This window comes from Hemicordylus capensis, chromosome 4, assembly GCF_027244095.1.
Source record: "Hemicordylus capensis ecotype Gifberg chromosome 4, rHemCap1.1.pri, whole genome shotgun sequence".
NCBI classification, from domain to species: domain Eukaryota; kingdom Metazoa; phylum Chordata; class Lepidosauria; order Squamata; family Cordylidae; genus Hemicordylus; species Hemicordylus capensis.
The window spans coordinates 41,394,650-41,412,570 of record NC_069660.1 but is presented as its reverse complement, the minus strand read 5'-3'; the positions used below and the strand labels follow the sequence as shown (position 1 = coordinate 41,412,570).

The 17,921-nt window shown below is 42.7% G+C and overlaps 1 protein-coding gene across 19 annotated transcripts in view; it reads right to left on the bottom strand.

Moving 5' to 3' along the window:
- The window catches only part of PTPRT (protein tyrosine phosphatase receptor type T), a 938,880-nt gene that overhangs the window by 88,152 nt on the left and 832,807 nt on the right, over window positions 1-17,921 (bottom strand). The gene's annotated exons all lie outside the window — the stretch shown is intronic.

Sequence of the window (17,921 nt, the reverse complement as noted above, 5' to 3'; positions counted from 1 at the left end):
TTAGCATAAAGGGGAAAGTCAGGAAATGACTTTGACAAGATGAGGGAAAGAGAGATAGATGGTAAATGCTGCTCTGCTAATAGAGGGGATGCACAAAGCCTTTCATCATGAAAATCATTATGAAATCATGAGGAATTCACAAAGTGTGAAAATAAAATTTTAATTAGAGGAGACAAAAGAGGATTTGAACCAAAAGAAAGCTAAGGTTGAAATGGACATTCAGAATATATAAAAATCAATGTGGCATGATTTTTTAAAAGCTTGGCTGAGATTAAGGAAATTAAAATAGCCCAGACAGTATTAGAAACTCCTCAGAACTTAAGAACAGCCCTGCTGGATCAGATTAAGCTCCACCAAGTCCAGCATCCTGTTTCACACAGTGGCCTACCAGATGCCTCTGAGAAGCCCACAGGCAAGAGGTGAGGGCATGCCCTTTCTCCTGCTGTTGCTCCCCTGCAACTGGTATTGAGAGGTATCTTGCCTCTGAGGCTAGAAGTGGCCTATAGCTGCCAACTAGTAGCCACTGATAGACCTGTTCTCCATTAATTTGACCAAGCCCCTTTTAAAGCCTAGTGGCCATCACCACATCCTGTGACATTGATTAATTATGTGCTGTGTGAAAAAGTTCTTCTTTTTGCTGGTCCTAGGTTTCCTGGCCTTCAGTTTCATGAGACAAGCCCTAGTTCTAGTGTTGTGAGAGAAGGAGAAAAGATTATCTCTGTCTACTCTCTCTACTCCATGCATAATAAATAAATAATTTTATACACCTCTATCATGTCTCCCCATAGTCGCCTCTTTTCCAAACTAAAAAGTCCCAGATGCTGTAGCCTTGCCTCACAAGGAAGGTGCTCCAGGCCCTCTTCTGCATCTTTCCCAGATCTATAATGTCCTTCTTAAGATAGTGACCAGAACTGTATGTAGTACTACAAATGTGGCTGCACCATAAATTTCTATAAGGGCATTATATAAATATCATTTTTTATTATCAGTCCCCTTCCTAATGATCCCTAGCATGGAATTCATAAAATTTGCTTTGCTTTTATTTTATTTTATTTTTCTACTGCCACACACTGAGTTGACACTTTCAACGAGCTGTCAACCACGACCCCAAGTTCTCTCCCCTGGTCAGTCACCGACAGCTCAGACCCCTTCATTGAATATATGAAGTTGGCGGGGGTTGCCTCAGCATGCATCACTTTACACTTGCTTACACTGAACCTCATTTGTCATTTTGTTGCCTTGTAGCAGTTTGGAGAGATTCCTTTGGAGCTCCTCACAATCAGTTTTGGATTTTACTACCCTAATTAGTTTACTAATTGTCCCCCGCTAACTGGGCAAAGAGGCATATTTTGAACATAGTGATTCTCTTTATTTAGCAGGGGGAGAATAACTGGCTCATCCCCAGCACATACCTCCAGTGACTGCTGCTGGTATCTTTCTTACGTTTCTTTTTAGTCTGTGAGCCCTTTGGGGACAGAGATCCCTCTTATTTATTTATTTAATTATTTCTCTATGTAAATTGCTTTGGAAACTTTTGTTGAAAAGCTGTCTATACATATTATTGTTGTTTCGTGCTGGACTAGGACCGGGGAGACCTGAGTTCAAATCCTCATTCAGCCATGAGATTTGCTGGGTGACTCTGGGCCAGTCACTTCTCTCTCAGCCTAACCTACTTCACAGGGTTGTTGTGAGGAGAAACCTGAGTATGTAGTATACCGCTCTGGGCTCCTTGGAGGAAGAGTGGGATATAAAATGTAACAACAACAACGACAACAATAAGAATAGTAGTAATAATAATAAAGGCTGTGGCAGAAGAAGACCAAAATAATCCCACTAGTAACTGGCGCCTTAGGTGCAATTAGGTGCAATTGCCTTAGGTGCAATTCCAAAACACCTTGAAGAGCACCTCAACACCATAGGGGCCACAGAAATCACCATCAGCCAATTACAAAAAGCAACTTTACTGGGAACAGCCTATATTCTGCGATGATATCTATAACAACAGCAACAACATTGACAATAAAATTCAGCCATCCCAGGTCCTTGGGAAGGACTCAATGTCTGGATAAAACAAACCAGTCAATAACACCTATCTGACTGTGTAAACAACAACAACAACAACAGTGTCATCTGCAAATTTGGCCACTTCGCTGCTTACCCCAACTTCTAGATCTTTTATGAACAAATTAAAGAGCACTAGTCCCAGTATAGATCCCTAGGGTCTCCACTTCTTACTTCTCTCCATTGTGAAAACTGTCAATTTATCCCTACCTTCTGTTTCCTCTCCTTCAATCAGTTACCAATCCACACGTGAACCTGTCCCCTTATCCCTTGACTGCTAACTCAGAGTGAGGCATCTGAAAATTGCTATGAAGGTCTGTAAGACTTCAGTGGCTAAAGTTGAGGACAGGCTGGATCCTTCTTTGGAGAAGACTGAAGTCTTAGAAAAAACTTTAAAATGAACTAAAGAAGGCATCCTTCAAAATCAGGGGGCTAAAGAAAAAAACAGAAGGTACAATAGTTCAATATGTATAAGAACTGTTTGATACAACAATTTGGGATCAGAATGCAGTGAACAAATATATTTTGACACTGGCTGACATCATAAGATTGCACTGTGCAACAAAGCAAGCATTTCTGAAGTGGGGAGAATTTTTGCCAAACCCCACTTACCTGGTTGCTGCCTACACAAATCGTTGCCATGAATGTGTGGAGGCTATTTGCATGCTGGCGCCATGAGGGGGCAGCTATGGGAGAGCACTGCTGGCATGTCCTGATGGCTGAGGGGGAGCATCGCTGGTGAGCAGAAGAGGAGCAGGGATGGACCTGCTCTCCTCCATGTTAAAGGGGCTGTGGAAGCCCTTGGTTTCAATGGGATTGTGTAGCGATTTGGAAGCCAAATCACATTTCCAGCACATCCCTACCCTAGTGTGTCAGCACTATGCACAGCATTAATTAGTAATTAATAAATAATAATAATAATTAATAGGGATAATTAATTAATCCCTACCCTAGTGTGTCAGAACTATGCACAGCATTAATTAGGCAAAATGAGAAAATTAACAGGATATAGGCATTAGGGCACGAGTATGAACATATTCTTTTCCCAAATGATATTATCCTTTATTTAAAAAATGTTAAGCAGTCAATAGAAAGAGCAATCAGTGTATTTGGGGATATATTTGGTTATAAACTGAATAGAGAGAAGACTGAACTTTTACCTTTTTTAAATCCAAAAAACACAACTACATTGTGAAAACTGGTTTACAAAAGCAGATTGGTCTACAAAAAGTATTACATACCAGGGAAGAAGGCTGAGTAAAAACTTAGAGTGCTTAAACAAATGCCGTAGGAGGCAATAAACAACTTTTAATAACCTACCCGCCGTGGCCTTTCTACTCCAAATTTCAGTATTTTCCTTGTTTTAGATAAATCTGAAGCAATGACAACAGCTGATTGCACATTTTATATAGGGATTCCAGGAAACAAGAGTAAATGAAAGGTTAGTAGTGAGTTAAAAATAAAGATGGATGGGGGAATCCTTGATTGAAAACAATACTTTCAAGCAGCAACTTTGATATGGGTCCAGGGATAGCCTTAAACCAACAGATAAGATTGTTTGGTTGAGCCATTATATAGCAAGTCTCTGTTCAGCAAAAGAGAAAAGAGCGTTTTTAATTTAGGTAAAAGTGCTATAATTAATTGATTAAAAATTTAAAAAAAAAATTAGGTAGCTCCCATTTTCCCCATTGCATCAGTTATCAATAATAAACCAAAGAGAACTATTATTTTCCAAAATAGGCCAACTTCTATTTTGGTAAGCCTCTCTTTTTCTACAGTTCTGTAATTAGAAATCTGTGGATACTCCTCTAGACTGTCTTCATGGGTGTCCCACAAGCATATATGGCACACCTGAACAGGAGCAAGAGGACTCATGGCCTGGCCATGACATAACGATAGCGCTGTCCTCCTCTGCAACATCTCCTCTGTGCTGCCGCATCAGGGCCACAGGCAGTTACTCTGATTTGGAAAATAAAGAGCAGGAAAAGAACTTCTTTTTCTTGACATAGAACCCTAAATGCAAAGTGAGACTAATGTTCCAATGTTCTGCATCTGATGCAATTCTGCAATAAAAAGTTGAAACAAATTCTCATTTTTAAATTGGGATAAGCAATAGGCAGAATTTTCTGAGGGCAGCCTTCAGAATTCGTCACTTTCATATCAAACAATGCATAATTTTAGACACATTGTAAATTACAGCCCTTCTGTTGGTCCCTGATTTCCGAAAGGTTCGGGGTGCTAGGACCCGTGAAAGGGCCTTTTTGGTTGCTGCCCCACTTCTCTGGAACTCCCTTCCCCTTCAGATTCATTTAGCTCCTTCTTTATTGATTTTTAAATCTCTATTGAAGACTTTTCTTTTTCGCCAGGCTTTTGCCCTGTAGTTTACCTGTTGGTTTTTTTCTTTTTTGTTATTTACTTTAGTTTTTAATTCAGAATGTAGTTGTAATGCTGTCTTGCTTTGCATGGTTTTGTGCACCGCCCAGAGTCTTCGGAGTGGGTGGTATACTAAATGTTTCTAATAAAATACATAATTAAATAAATTACATACTCTAGGTCTGAATGGAAGTAAGGCTAATGAAGCAGCCAGGCAGGCTTTTTACCACGTTTTCTGCCAGGCTCACATGTTGCACAATGAAACACCTGTCCACACTGTTGCGTGTGTATAACCACCATTGGGGCTGTCGCAGAAGAGAACAGTTCCTCTCTGAATTAGTTGCACAAATGCAGTTGTGCAACACAATGCCCATTGGAAAAAATGGGTGTGACATCATTCAACTGCATCTGCACAACTTTAGGTCTGTTTTGCAACAGCACTGAAAATAGCTGTTGACACATGCAGCAGCACAGAGTTTTGCCAAGTGATATGTGAGCCACTCTTCTCAATACCTATTTGAACAAGTCTACATGCACTAGTAGACGTTGCAGCAAATTCTCCTTTTTTAAATTGAGATAAGCAATAGGCAGAACTTTCTGAAGGCAGCTTTCAGAATTTTAATTTGATCTATGGGGACCTATTAGTCACTTTCATTTCAAACAATGCATCATGGAAAGTATTTATACTGTTGTCTAATAGCGAGCTGCTTCCAAATTCTCAAGATACCCATTTTTTACCTGCAAATGCATCATTCAGAATATCTAAATAAATAAGAGATTCTTTAGAGAATCTCAGATCTGAGAAGCAGAGCCATCTTTTTTTTTTAATTATTTTTTTGGTGAGGCAAATAATTGTCTACATTATTTTATTCATTAGCTGTATTTGATCATCAGATACATTTTTGCAAGCCCTGCTGTCTGAATCTGCTCTATATTATGTTAACAACTGCCTGAATTTGCTCTAAGTTATGTTGCCTGGCTACTGAAGGAATTCGGCCATCAAACTCTTTATTAAAGTATATTATATATGGCAAAAAAGCATTGATGGGTAATCCCAAAAGTATGATGTTCTTTCTAGTGTGCTATTAGTTCTTTACCACCATGTGGAAAAATGAAAATGTACATGTCTGAGAAGTGGTCTATAAAATCGAGAAATCAAATAAAATGCTCTCTTCTTATACTGTGCATAATCTGCGTGCTTTCCAGTCACTGGCCTCTCTCCATTTCCTTCCCTTAGTGGTCTGCTTCTCCTTCTGCTTCAGGCACATTCATGTTTTCCATGTTTTGCCCTAGAACATAAAAATCAATTCTTTGTTCCTGTCCATGAGGGCAGGATCACACCTGCATATTATCCCCCCTCCTCATGACTTCCTGCCACTAATATATGATTCATGCAATGCCTTGTATGATGCAAATTCACTTTTCTGCACTGCACAAATGTAACATCATGTCTGTTCTGTTACATCAGTGTAACACTACAGTGGTGTAACACTTCAAACTGATCAGCTTTATACTCTTATACAATTGGCCATAGTTGATTCGTCTTATCGAGTAATGTATTATCTACCACTTAACAATAGGTTTCCAGTATAGAAAGATTGTGCTATAATAGATACAAGAATGTTCTTGGTAAAAAACATATACACTACAGGAAAAAAACAATTGGAAAAAATGGTCTTCCCACCACAGTTCACCATTTAGTGCTTCAGTGTGTTTTTTATATTGATTCATGGGCTCTAGTATGATTTAAACTTGTAAAGTTAAAAGGGAGTTTAAAAAGCCATATTTTTTTCTGTTTACATCATAATTTTAATCTAGAAAAAGAGGATGAGGGAGGGGAGCATGACAACAAGAAGATCAAACTTGGTTGAAACTCAAGAACTACCATTATGAGTGTCTTCAAAACAAAAAGCAAAGTTGCAAAACTCTTCCTCTAATATCCATAGCCACTCTGTGATTCTGAGATGATAGGCCTATCATATCCATTTATCTTTTTATTCTGTTAGTCTTGGCAAGTGTGTAACATGATAAGACATCCTTTGCACAAAATAAATTATTTTTGGAGTGGTGTTTGCTATGGATTTAATTACACACACATCCAATCTCACTGTACTGGAGTAAAGGGTTGTCATTTATTTGACATCTCCTAAGGACAGCTCCAGCATGGCTAATGCCACTCTCTGTATTACATTAGCAGTTATGGGAGCACTTGGCTTATAGATTGTGTTTGTTTTCATGTGGGTCTATTAGGTGACAAATGGCTTATTTCAAGGTGATATGTTAAAATATTATAAACATGGCTAAAAGTGAAAATGATCAAGTAGCAGTATAATTTGCTATATTAAGTTATACTAACAATACAATTGAGTATGTTGTTCAGAAAAGGAGACCGGTGCCAGGCAGTGTTCCCTCTATCAGGAATTCCAAGATGTTGTTGACTACAACTCCCAGAATCCTCAAGCTGCAATGTCTTTTGCTTGACCATTATGGGAGTTGTAGTTAGCAACATCTGGGAATCCCTGTTAGAGGGAACAATAGTGTCAGGTACCACTGGTTCAAAGTAGAAGCTCTGTAGATTTGACTCTGGCTTCCTGTACCACTGAAGCTGATGACTGAAGGAGGAAGCTACATTCTGGCCTGGCCAGGAGTTTGACACAGTAGCCCATGATTCTCTTGGCCTGAGAAGTCATGTGATGCTGGAGGGGCAATATGGTGCTAATGTGGGATATAAAGACTTGCAGACCTGCTTATTCCCTTGGCCTCTGAAGTTGTTCCTAGGAGCAATCCAGTCCTCCCCTGTACCTCCTGGCTTCCAGACAGCCTGCTCACTCACTGTCAGTAAGCCTGCTCACTCACTGTCAGGCTCCCTGCCTTTGGGGGTACTTACCCACTTTTGGCCTGAGTTCTTAACAATATGAATTCATACTAGCATTCAAAATTCTATCTCTTATGGATCTGAACCCAACAAGGTTTCCCCCACCATAGATGGAATACATTTGCCCCATACCAGGGCAGATGTAATAACTGTACTTTTCCAGCTGCGAAACTATGTGAGATATTTGCATTGAATATATGGCAGCATCTGTTCTCACAATGAAAGAGGGCCAACTGGAGCATTATAGCCCCAACACAAAGGCTGTTTAAAACACTTCAATGTAGTAGTTGTCACACATGGAGGGTGGGGTGAGCCTGCTCTAGAGAATGCCCATGATGGTGCTACATATTCTTGGTGGCCACTTATTCACGCTCTACATATTTAGGTCATCAGCATATTAAAAGCTTTCCAATGTTTCTTAAGTGGCAAAGCGGGGAAATGCTTTACTAACAAGAAGGTTGCCAATTCAAATCCCCACTGCTATTATATCAGGCAGCAGTAATATAGGAAGATGCTGAAAGGCATCATCTCATAATGCGCAGGAGGAGGCAATGGTTAACCCCTCCTGTATTCTACCTCTGTGGGCACCGGGAGTAGAAATCGATTTGATGGCACACTTTACCTTTAATGTTTCACACACACACACTCCATGGAGTTGCTGCCACAGAGAAACATTTTTGGCTGCCACCTCATAGTTCTGTAACAATTTGAATCAACCTAATGCGAGAATAATGGCATTCTAGTGTCAGGCAATAATAACCTCTCTATAATTTCATTTCCCAGCTGCCCTAACATGAAAATAATATAAACCATCCTATATTTTAAATCGCACAGTTCAAAATAATCTGTTCCACAGTAGATCTATATATTTAAGGAGGATCATTGCCAACTTAGAGATGGAAATAATCTCATGTTTACTTAATCACTATGATGGGTATACAGGTGAACCTCCCTATATGTGAACCCAACATCTGTGGTTCCGCATATCCATGGTTGGTTGATTGGCACCCAATCTCAGAATATGTGGGGGAAATTTCATATCCATGGGCCAGAAGTCATTTCCAGCTGCCACTTTAGGAGGAGAACCATTTTATGGATCACTTGTTAAAAAAACAAAACAAAAAAACCCTGCCATTTTTCATGGAATTCTTTGGAATTTGGGACTTCTGGGGAGGTATCCTTAGACCCCAAAAGGCCTGCAGAGCTCAGTAGGGCACTTTATTTGGCCATTATCCCATTTTGGGACACTTTTTTTTTTTTTTTTAGTCTGGGAACCTAATCTTCGTGGTCCCATAGACTCAATGCCTCATTATCCATGGTTTTGTTACCCATGGTAATATGTGGAAACAGAACCTCCATGGATAATGAGATACAGCTGTATAGCTATATGTAGCCATCTTTTCCCATTGCCTATCAAATTTCAGAGCTTCTCTGAAAAATTCCAAGGAAATTCCACATCTTCCATGGGCAGCTCATACCATTGTTGTTCTGCTTCTATTGTTAGTGGCTGATATGTCCCACAGTGTAACATGGGCACTGCACAACTGCCCATGCTGCTGCAGGGCTCTAACACACATGACGATGGTGCTGCAGAAGAGGACAATATCGGACTTCTGATCTCTTACATGATCGCATGTCATGTGATACTTCCCTTGGGAATAATGAAAGTAGTGTGTGACATGTGATTATGCAAGAGGTCTGTAGTTCTGGTGCTGTGCTCTGGCACAGCAACATTATTGTGTATGTTAGAGACTAGCAGGGTCGCAGATGGTTCTGCAACACCCAACATTACGCTGCAGGACTAGGGGTGTGCAAACAGGCTCGAAACCAAACAGGCCACGCAGGGTCCCACTGCACAGGCGGGGCAGCCTCAAAAATGGCCACCAGGTCAGGGAATAGGCCCGGAAAGGGCTGAAGACACCTGTACCGGGCATATTTTAAAGGAAGGAAGGTCAGCAAGACAGGGGAGGGGGAACCTCTGGAGGGGGACTCCCCCCACCGCCACCTTGGAGAATCCCCCCCAGAGGAGGTAAGTTAAAAAAAAATTTAAAGACTCATCGAACCCCCCAGCCTGAACTAAACTGTGGGGAGGGGTGTGTCAAAGGGGGCCACAACTCGAACCGAACCGGGTTTTGTGCACATCCCTATGCTGGTTTTGTGCACATTCCTATGTAAGCCATTGATTTTTTTTTTAATATAAACATATTACCTAAAGTTTAATCTCGTTTAACTCTTTGCTTCTTATTATATCCTTATTGGCTAGGGCAATTATGGTCTCTCCCTTTCATTTCTCAAATCCCTTTAAATTAGGGTTGGCACTGAAATTTCAAAGTGAAATTCAAAGTGAATTTCTAGATGCTTCCTAATGCAAAACATCTAAAAAATTTCAAAGGAAGTCAAATGTGTTTCTATAAAACAGGTGACACATTTTGGGGGAGTGGGGTATGTATATTCCTGCTTTACAATTTTGAAAACTATAGACATTTAAACTAAACTCCCATTTAAACAAAACATATCCATTTCTTTAAGACTTGCCTTCAAGAGTGAAGTTCTCTATGAAACTCCTTCAAACTTGTCAACATCCTATACTGCAGAGCTTTGGAATTCCTTACTAAAGATGATAAGGCGAGCTTAGATGGAATATTGTTAAAGAGGACCATCAATCACTGTCTTGACATCTCAGAGTGGGTTATTTCACTGCAGATGAATCTATGGATCCTGCCCCTGAAGCAACTCTGGAACAAGCTGCAAGATGGCATTTAATTTATCATGGATTGAGTCTTCAGTTTTTAAACTCCCACTTAAAAAGAAAACTATGCAAAACACTCAATCTTCAGATCAGGTTAATGATGCTGAAACTCAGTTATCATACACTATCATCAGCTTTCCTTTTTCAGCAATATAGACAAATTTGATAGGGTAGTAACACTTGCCAAGATATATAGCTAAGTATGCTGGCTGACATCTTAGCTCTTCACTTGTGTAACAAACTAAGTTGTGCTAGTGCAAGAAGAACATGTAGCTGAGTGAAATTGCGGCAGTGCTCAAAATTGCACTCTTCTGATATTGTGCAAAGTTCCCCGCAATATATAGGGTATGCCACAGGTTGTGCAAGTTCAAACCTGTTTGTGTTAGCAAAATACTAGACTGGAATGCAAGCTCCAGTCTTACTGCATCTAGCACAGCGCAAGAGCAATTTCCTTGCACAAGTGCAGTGTCATTGAGGATTTCAGCTACTGAATCTTTTTTAGACCTCACTGTGTAGATTATGAGGCGCTTCACACGACATGTGCCAAGCGTGACAGGGTTCTGTGGGGAGAGCGGGCTTAGCCGCTCGTAGCTGGACGAGCAGCCGCTCGTAGCTGAGTGGCGAGATTGGCCCACCCAAATGGCTGCTGGCTCCATCACGGAGCTGGCAGGGGCTGCAGGGATCAGGGGCTGCACGCCCCCAGAAGTTCCAGGATGCCCCGTGTGAGTGCGTGAGGCATCCTGGAGAGACCCCTGAGCCCAGGAGGCTGCTTGCAGCCTCCTGGTTGGGGGTCTACCCATGTGTTACTGCACACTGTGGTGACACAGGAGCACAAAAACGAGCTTAACTGAGCGATCGCTCCGTTAACCTCATTTAATGGGAGGGGGGTTTATGGTGGCTAGCTAACGGAAGCCATGCAGCTCCCATAGCAGCACACAATTGCCCCAAAGCGGACTGGGCTCCCTTAGCCAGCTTTTGGGCAATTGTGAGAATAGCCTCTATGCCTGTTTTTCATGTTTGTTTATTAAGAGAAGAATTAAATACAAAGAATTTGTATTGCATTCATTTCCAGAGTGCTTTTGACAGAACTTCTCATTGATTGTTCATCCAAGTCTTAGACACTGGAAGGAAGCATGCATAAAATCCCTTAAGGCTGGTTTTTATGGTTCCAAGAAACTAAACCAGAAATCTGGTCCCAAGCCTATGGAGTCAACCAACTATGGAGTCAACCAACTATGGAGTCAACCAACTATGGAGTCAACCAACTATGGAGTCAACCATGATCAAGGTCAGGGAACCTCTCAGCTTAGGTATAGTCCTGTTATATACCCTCAGAAAACCTTTCCTGCAACCAATGTGACTATTGGTGTCAACCGCTGTTGTCAATGTGTCAACCGCCAAAAAAACGCAAGTTAACCACCCAGAGATGCAGGTTTTGAGTGGTATAGAAATATCTTAAATAAATAAATAAATAAATAAATAAATAACTAGTCTTGTCCTAGCCCCACCTCCAGCAACATGGAGGACCTATTGATACTAAACAAAGGGATTTAAGCTTTAGCCTATTGGGGAAGCTTAATCAGCCATGCTGAGGCTATTCCCACAAGCAGCAAAAATCAGGCAAGGAGAGCCTAGCCTGATTTTTGCTGCTCGTGTAAACCACCGGGCTCGCAGGCGAGCCTGGTGGCTTACAGGCGGCTAGCCCGCTTAGGTAGCCCACCCCTTAAACCAGGTTTGCGGAGCGAGCGCTCCACAGACCCGGTTTTTTAAATCGTGATTAGCCATGGTGTGGCTCCGCGCCATGGCTACTCACAAGTAGACCCCTGACCGGGAGGCTGATAAGCAGCTTCCCGGCTCGGGGGTCTCTCCAGCATTCCCTGCATGCTCACACAGGGCATGCTGGAGCTTCTGGGGACCACACAGCCCCCGAACACCCCAGCCCTGGCCGGCTCCAGAGCAGACTGTCTGCTCGTCTGCGGGGAGAGTGGGCTAAGCCCGCTCTCCCCACAACCCCCCTAGAGCAGGGGTGGGGAACCTTGGCACTCCAGCTGTTTTTGAACTACAACTCCCACCATCCCCAGCAATTGTGGCTGGGGATGATGGGAGTTGTAGTTCAACAACAGCTGGAGTGCCAAGGTTCCCCACCCCTGCCCTAGAGGCTCTTCTCACCGATCTTGAGAGGAGCCTTGCTTTCTATTGCACAAAGCTTCCACAGTTCAAGAGCTTCTCTGAGATGAGCTCTGTTGGCTAGCTCAGGGACTTCACAGTTTTCTGGAGCCTTAAAAATTAGAACTTGTGGGGATTTCTCCAGTTCTTTCTTTGATTAGTGTCCGGGGCTTGATGAAAAGCAGAGAAAAACACTTCCAATTTTATGCAGTTTATTTAGCTATTTGGGAAACATATCAAAAATGGAAAAGAATGAAAATTCAGCACAGTTCTAATGCTCACCTTTAATGAGTGTTAGGTTCTAAGGAAGGAGGAGCCATGCCTCAGTATCTAGATTTGGGATGAATATGCCACAAACAATTCTCCAATTATTCTCATGGTGAATATGTAAGGTGGGAAATTCTAATAATATCCCGGTGGACTCCCAATTATTCTTAGAACATTCTCCAAATGATTCCCATGTTGTGGTTTCATATTGCAAATGAAAAGTTAATCTGCACCTTTTTGCAAATCAATTACTGGCAATTACCAGTTTAGCACGACAAATTTGAGTCTCTCAGCAAGGGAGGTAGAGTCATGACTTCTCTGAAAAAAGAAGCCTTAAAACCTTTGTTTTGTGGTATGGTAGTAAGACTTATTTAAAAAAATAATCAATTTGATTTTTGCTTAATCTGAGCATGGGATTGTCACAAGGTCACCTCGTTAGCTTAGTGATTGAGAAGGAGAATTGGACATGGGTTCTTTCCCCACTGCTCTGAAGATGGTGGTGTGGCCATGCTCAGATTTACACAAACAGATTGGTATCTTACAACTCTAAATTTCTGTTATTTCCCTGTGCTTCCCCAGTTGTGGCTGGACTCCCAACGCCCATCACCCTATCATCCATTGCAGCACGGCATGATGAGGACCCAGTAGGGCACAGCTGAGGACCCAATCTTGCGAACCCCTGTCTTCTGGAATTTAAATCCTGCCCTTTCTCCCTACAGCTCCCTGGAGTATCTCTCTAGCTAACACACACACACTGACTCTTCTTTAAAAAGATTTTTAAAGCAAACTAGGTGGGAGGTAAGGTGGGAGAGGTGCAAGGTGAGGTGGAAGGCTGGAGGCAAGGAGAGAGCCTAAAGCAAAATTGGAGGTGAGGCGAGGCAGGAGGCTGAAGGCAAGCCGAGAGGCAAGACAGGAGACTGCTTAAGGTGTGAGGCAAGGTGTGAGGCAAGGCTCAAGGTGAGGATGGAGGTGAGGTGGGAGAGGCGAGGTTAGGCAGGGAGGCAAGGCTGGAGGCGAGGTAGGCAAGGTAAGGTGGGAGGCTGGAGGTTAGGCAAGACTGGAGGTGAGGTTTGCTATAGTTTGCTTTAAAAAGCATTGGGGGGGAAGTCTCTCTCTCTCTCTGTTTTATATAGACAGATACTCCAGGGAGCTATATGGAGAAAGGGCAGGATTTAAATTACAGAAGACAGGGGTTCTTAAGCTTGGGCCCCCAGATGTGGCTCCCATCATGGCCTGTGGCAATGGATAGTGGGCTTTTTCATGAATCTGCTGAGAGGTAGGAATTCCTGGTGTAATCTGTTTGCTGGTAATAATCAGCTTCCATTCATATGTAAAAGAAGACAGATTTAAACTTTCACAGAATCATCTTTGTGCCCTGAAGCAATAGGATTTTATGAATTCGAATGTTGCTGTCTCTGAGAATATCTGTGGCTGAACATTCACTGATGCAGTTTTTTCTTATTTACTGATGCAGTTATTTCCTACTTAGGTGGAGAATATCTGAAAACAAGACCAAATTGTAGAATATTCTTTCCCAAGTCTAGCTAGGACATGAGAGAACAATTTGTTATGGGGTGGCTAACAAATAAAGTTTATTATTATTATGAGTAAAGTCCCGGTTTCTTGAGTAAAGTCCCAGTTTTAATCCCCCGCATCTAAGTTTAAAAGGGTCTCAGACAGCTGGACTGGGAAAGATCTTTAAGTGAAAGCTTGGAGTATTGAAGCAGTTAAAGTAGATTGTAATCAGCTGGCTTAACCAAAGCAGCTACATATGCCATATGACCTGCAGGACCAGCCAAAGACTCTTGGTGCCTAAGGTAGTGGAACTTAGGAACATAGGAAACTGCCATATACTGTGTCAGACCATTGGTCTATCTAGCTCAGTATTGCCTTCACAGATTGGCAGCGGCTTCTCCAAGGTTGCAGACAGGAATCTCTCTCAGCCCTATCTTGGAGATGCTGTCAGGGAGGGAACTTGGAACCTTCTGCTCTTCCCAGAGTGGCTTCATCCCCTGAGGGGAAGATCTTGCAGTGCTCACACATCAAGTCTCCCATTCATATGCAACCAAGGCAGACCCTGCTTAGTTATGGGGACAAGTCATTCTTGCTACCACAAGACCAGCTCTCCTCTCCTGTGTGAGCTGCTGTCATCCCTTCCATGGCACTTTGTTGGGCCTAATGATGCCTGGAGGAGCCGTGATGGCGGGTGGAGCCCTGATGGTGTGACCTTTCCCTGATGGTGTGTATCCTTGATCTTACCTAGAAGCACATTAATATTGTTGCTGCTCTTCTTCCTCCAATCCCTGATTTTAAGAGCAAAGCCCTAGCCCACCAATGTTTTCTTCCACACTTTCACTTCTATTCCATTCCACTCTTCCTCATTCAATTCTAGGAAGTGAAAGGAGGAGGAGGAGTGGTGGCGGCTGGTGGGCCACTGGGGCACTACAGGCTAAGAGACGGTTCTGGGTAGAGGTCAGTTGGAAGCAGTCTGAGGCAGCTGATGGAGGTAGCTAGCAGGCATGGAGTACCCCAGCACCAATGCACCGCCCCTGCCAATCCATCAAATGAGACAATTCCCCCAGCTTCATGGATGGGTTGGCCCTGATGATCTGTACTCATGCAGCTCATTGAGAAACCTTGTGCCAGCCACTGCCTTTCAGACTAAGCTATCATACATGATTGTTATGAGGTAAAATTAAGAAAACATCCCATATGCCACCCTGAGCTCCAAATTAAGGAAAAAATACAAATGTGTATGTATGTGTGTGGTGGTGGGTGGAGCAGGGGAATAATCTCATGCTATTCTAGGCTAGTTGCCAGAAAAATGTTTAGGCCAATCAACCAGTAACAATTGATTGGCCTACATCAACTGTTACTTGTAAATTTATTGTATAATCTGTTTATCGGATAATCTGTTTATAACAATTGTTTATTGTAAATGTCACTACAATAATCATAGCACAATAGCAGAATATAGATAGAAAAGGCTTTATATCACTATATTAAAACAAGTGATCCTCCTCACAATTGACTATATTCCTTCTACAAAAGTACAAATCAGCATTTGTGCCGCTTCAGCAAAACTAGCTAACTGCATATTTTTTTAAAATGTCCTTATTGTGCACCAGTGAGTTCTGTACCTTCAGCAACTAGACTTGATTTCTTTTCTGACATTTTACAATGGCTATAAAAGTATGCAATATAATGCTCTTTATCCAAAATATGAAATAACTATACCACATACAAAATTATGGACTGGTTGTCAAGAAGCATGAATATGGAGCATGTCAATGCAACTTCACAAATTTATGGTTGAGTTGCTAACTCTGAAGCCCAGTGCCATGCAAAAACACCACGCTGTGCCATCTATAATGCACAATGATTACTACTCAGATAACATATTTTCTGGCTTAGCTTTCATTTCTTCACTTTTTGTGAGCTTGGCATTTCATAAATATCTTTGATAGCAAGCAACCTTAACTTGGAGTATTTTTCATGAAACTGGATGCTTTTAGAATTATTACTGAGTCTGAAGGCTTGCTGCAGACACACCAGATTGGCAGACTGCATAGATACAAAAGGCCAAATTCTATTTGTCACCATAAATTTGCTTTTAGATTGACACAAGATGAGTTGCTTTTTGCAAATTTCACACCAACAGTGGGCACTAGCTTCCTCAAGAGAGATTGCAACCTACTAGGCAAAGGTGATATGTGTTTTAGTAGTGGATCAATTGTGCACAGGATCTTTCCCCATTTTCATGTGTTTTTATAGCTTCAAAACAAACGTTTGGGGAGTATGGTTTGGGGACCCAAAAAAGTAAGTGTTTCATGGAACAATAGATAAATAAATATTTTTTTAAAAAAAGGATTATGCAGCACAGAACCAGCTTCCTTTGAGCTGATGGTGGGGCGGGGTGGCTTTAAGGATGGGGGAGGGTGCACTTACCCCCTCGCGACCACGCTTCCCCCTCCGGTGCTCTGTGCATAAATAGTCTGGTGGGGCAGCAGCCGCCCCATTGTTACCCTGACCGGAAGTTATCAGAAGTGCTGTGTGTGTGTGTGTGTGTGTGTGTGTGTGTGTGTGTGTGCACATCATGGATGCAGTGTGCACCTGCCCTCCTGCAACGTGTGCGCGGCAGTTCTAGTTATGGAAACAATGGGGTGGCAAGGAGGTATGCTGCTGCCCCGCTAGACAACTTATGCACAGAGTGTCAGAGGGGGAACCATGGTGAGGGGTGTAGGTGCACCTTCCCCCATCCTTAAAGCCACCCCCGCCCCCGCATTTGAACTGGTTTGAATGCGGGGGTTCCAGACCTGTTCGGCGTTCTAAGAATAGAACACTAAACAGGTTCGTGCACATCCCTATTATGCATACCTTGATCAGACTGAGCTGCATCCACTTATAGTAGGGAGAACTAATGATCCATGAGTATTTAGTGTGACTGTGTGATAGGGTGCACAAATGACCTTCTATTCCTACTGAAGAGCCATGTGTATACATGGCTGACATTCAGACTAATGTGAGACATCAGGGACATATTTTGAGATGTACTTCTGGAGGAAGGTGAGATCATCAAAATTCCCCCCACCCCGGGTGTAAGCAGCAATGAAATGTTAGTTTGGAACTCTTCAGAAGCACTGGTGCTACAGAGGTGCTTCTTCCATATTACCGGTGTGGCATTTCCACTTCACAGGCCTCACAACCCCTGGGCATACAGGCCTCAGAAGGATGGGGAGGGCCCTTAAAGGGATTGCCTTACAGTACTCCATTTCCTCTCCCTGCATCTTCCCTCAGGGTCTCTGCAGAAGGTAGGGACCTGCTAGCTCCTGGCTGCAGCCAGGCAACGGCTTGTTGGGCCATTCTGGCCCAGTCAAGGGTGACCGTCCTGCTGGCTTCCTTACCCTCCCTTGCCTCCCAGCATGGTTGCCATGGGCTTTGTGCATGGCCAGGCAACTGCTGGTTGTTGATCTGCTTGCCACCTCGTTGGGTGAGTGCCCCATCCACTGGCAAGTAGGGGAGAGTCTCAATAACCGGTGCTTTGTTAGTCTGGATGTCAGCCACTGTCTTCACGCTGGAAGAGACAAGCACTTGAGTTTCTCCTAGGCCACATGAGATTTTTGCTAGATAATTTGTATGACCCTGGCCAAAGCCATGTGCAACAATCAGGGACATATTTTTGGGTGGCACAGAGAAGCAGAGCTTGTCAAAATTTGCCTCCTGCACTGCTTGAGCGGTGGAGTTGAATTAGCTGAAATCTTCAGAAGCACTTGTGCTTCTGGTGCTTTGTTAGTCTAAAAGTCAGGATTGTTCATAGTGTGCTCAAACACATGTCAGATCCTGAGCCCTATCCATACAATCATTCTTCAATCCTTGACTTCTCCACCACACAAAGCGTTTCACTGGCCTAGATATTATGAACCAGCCAGG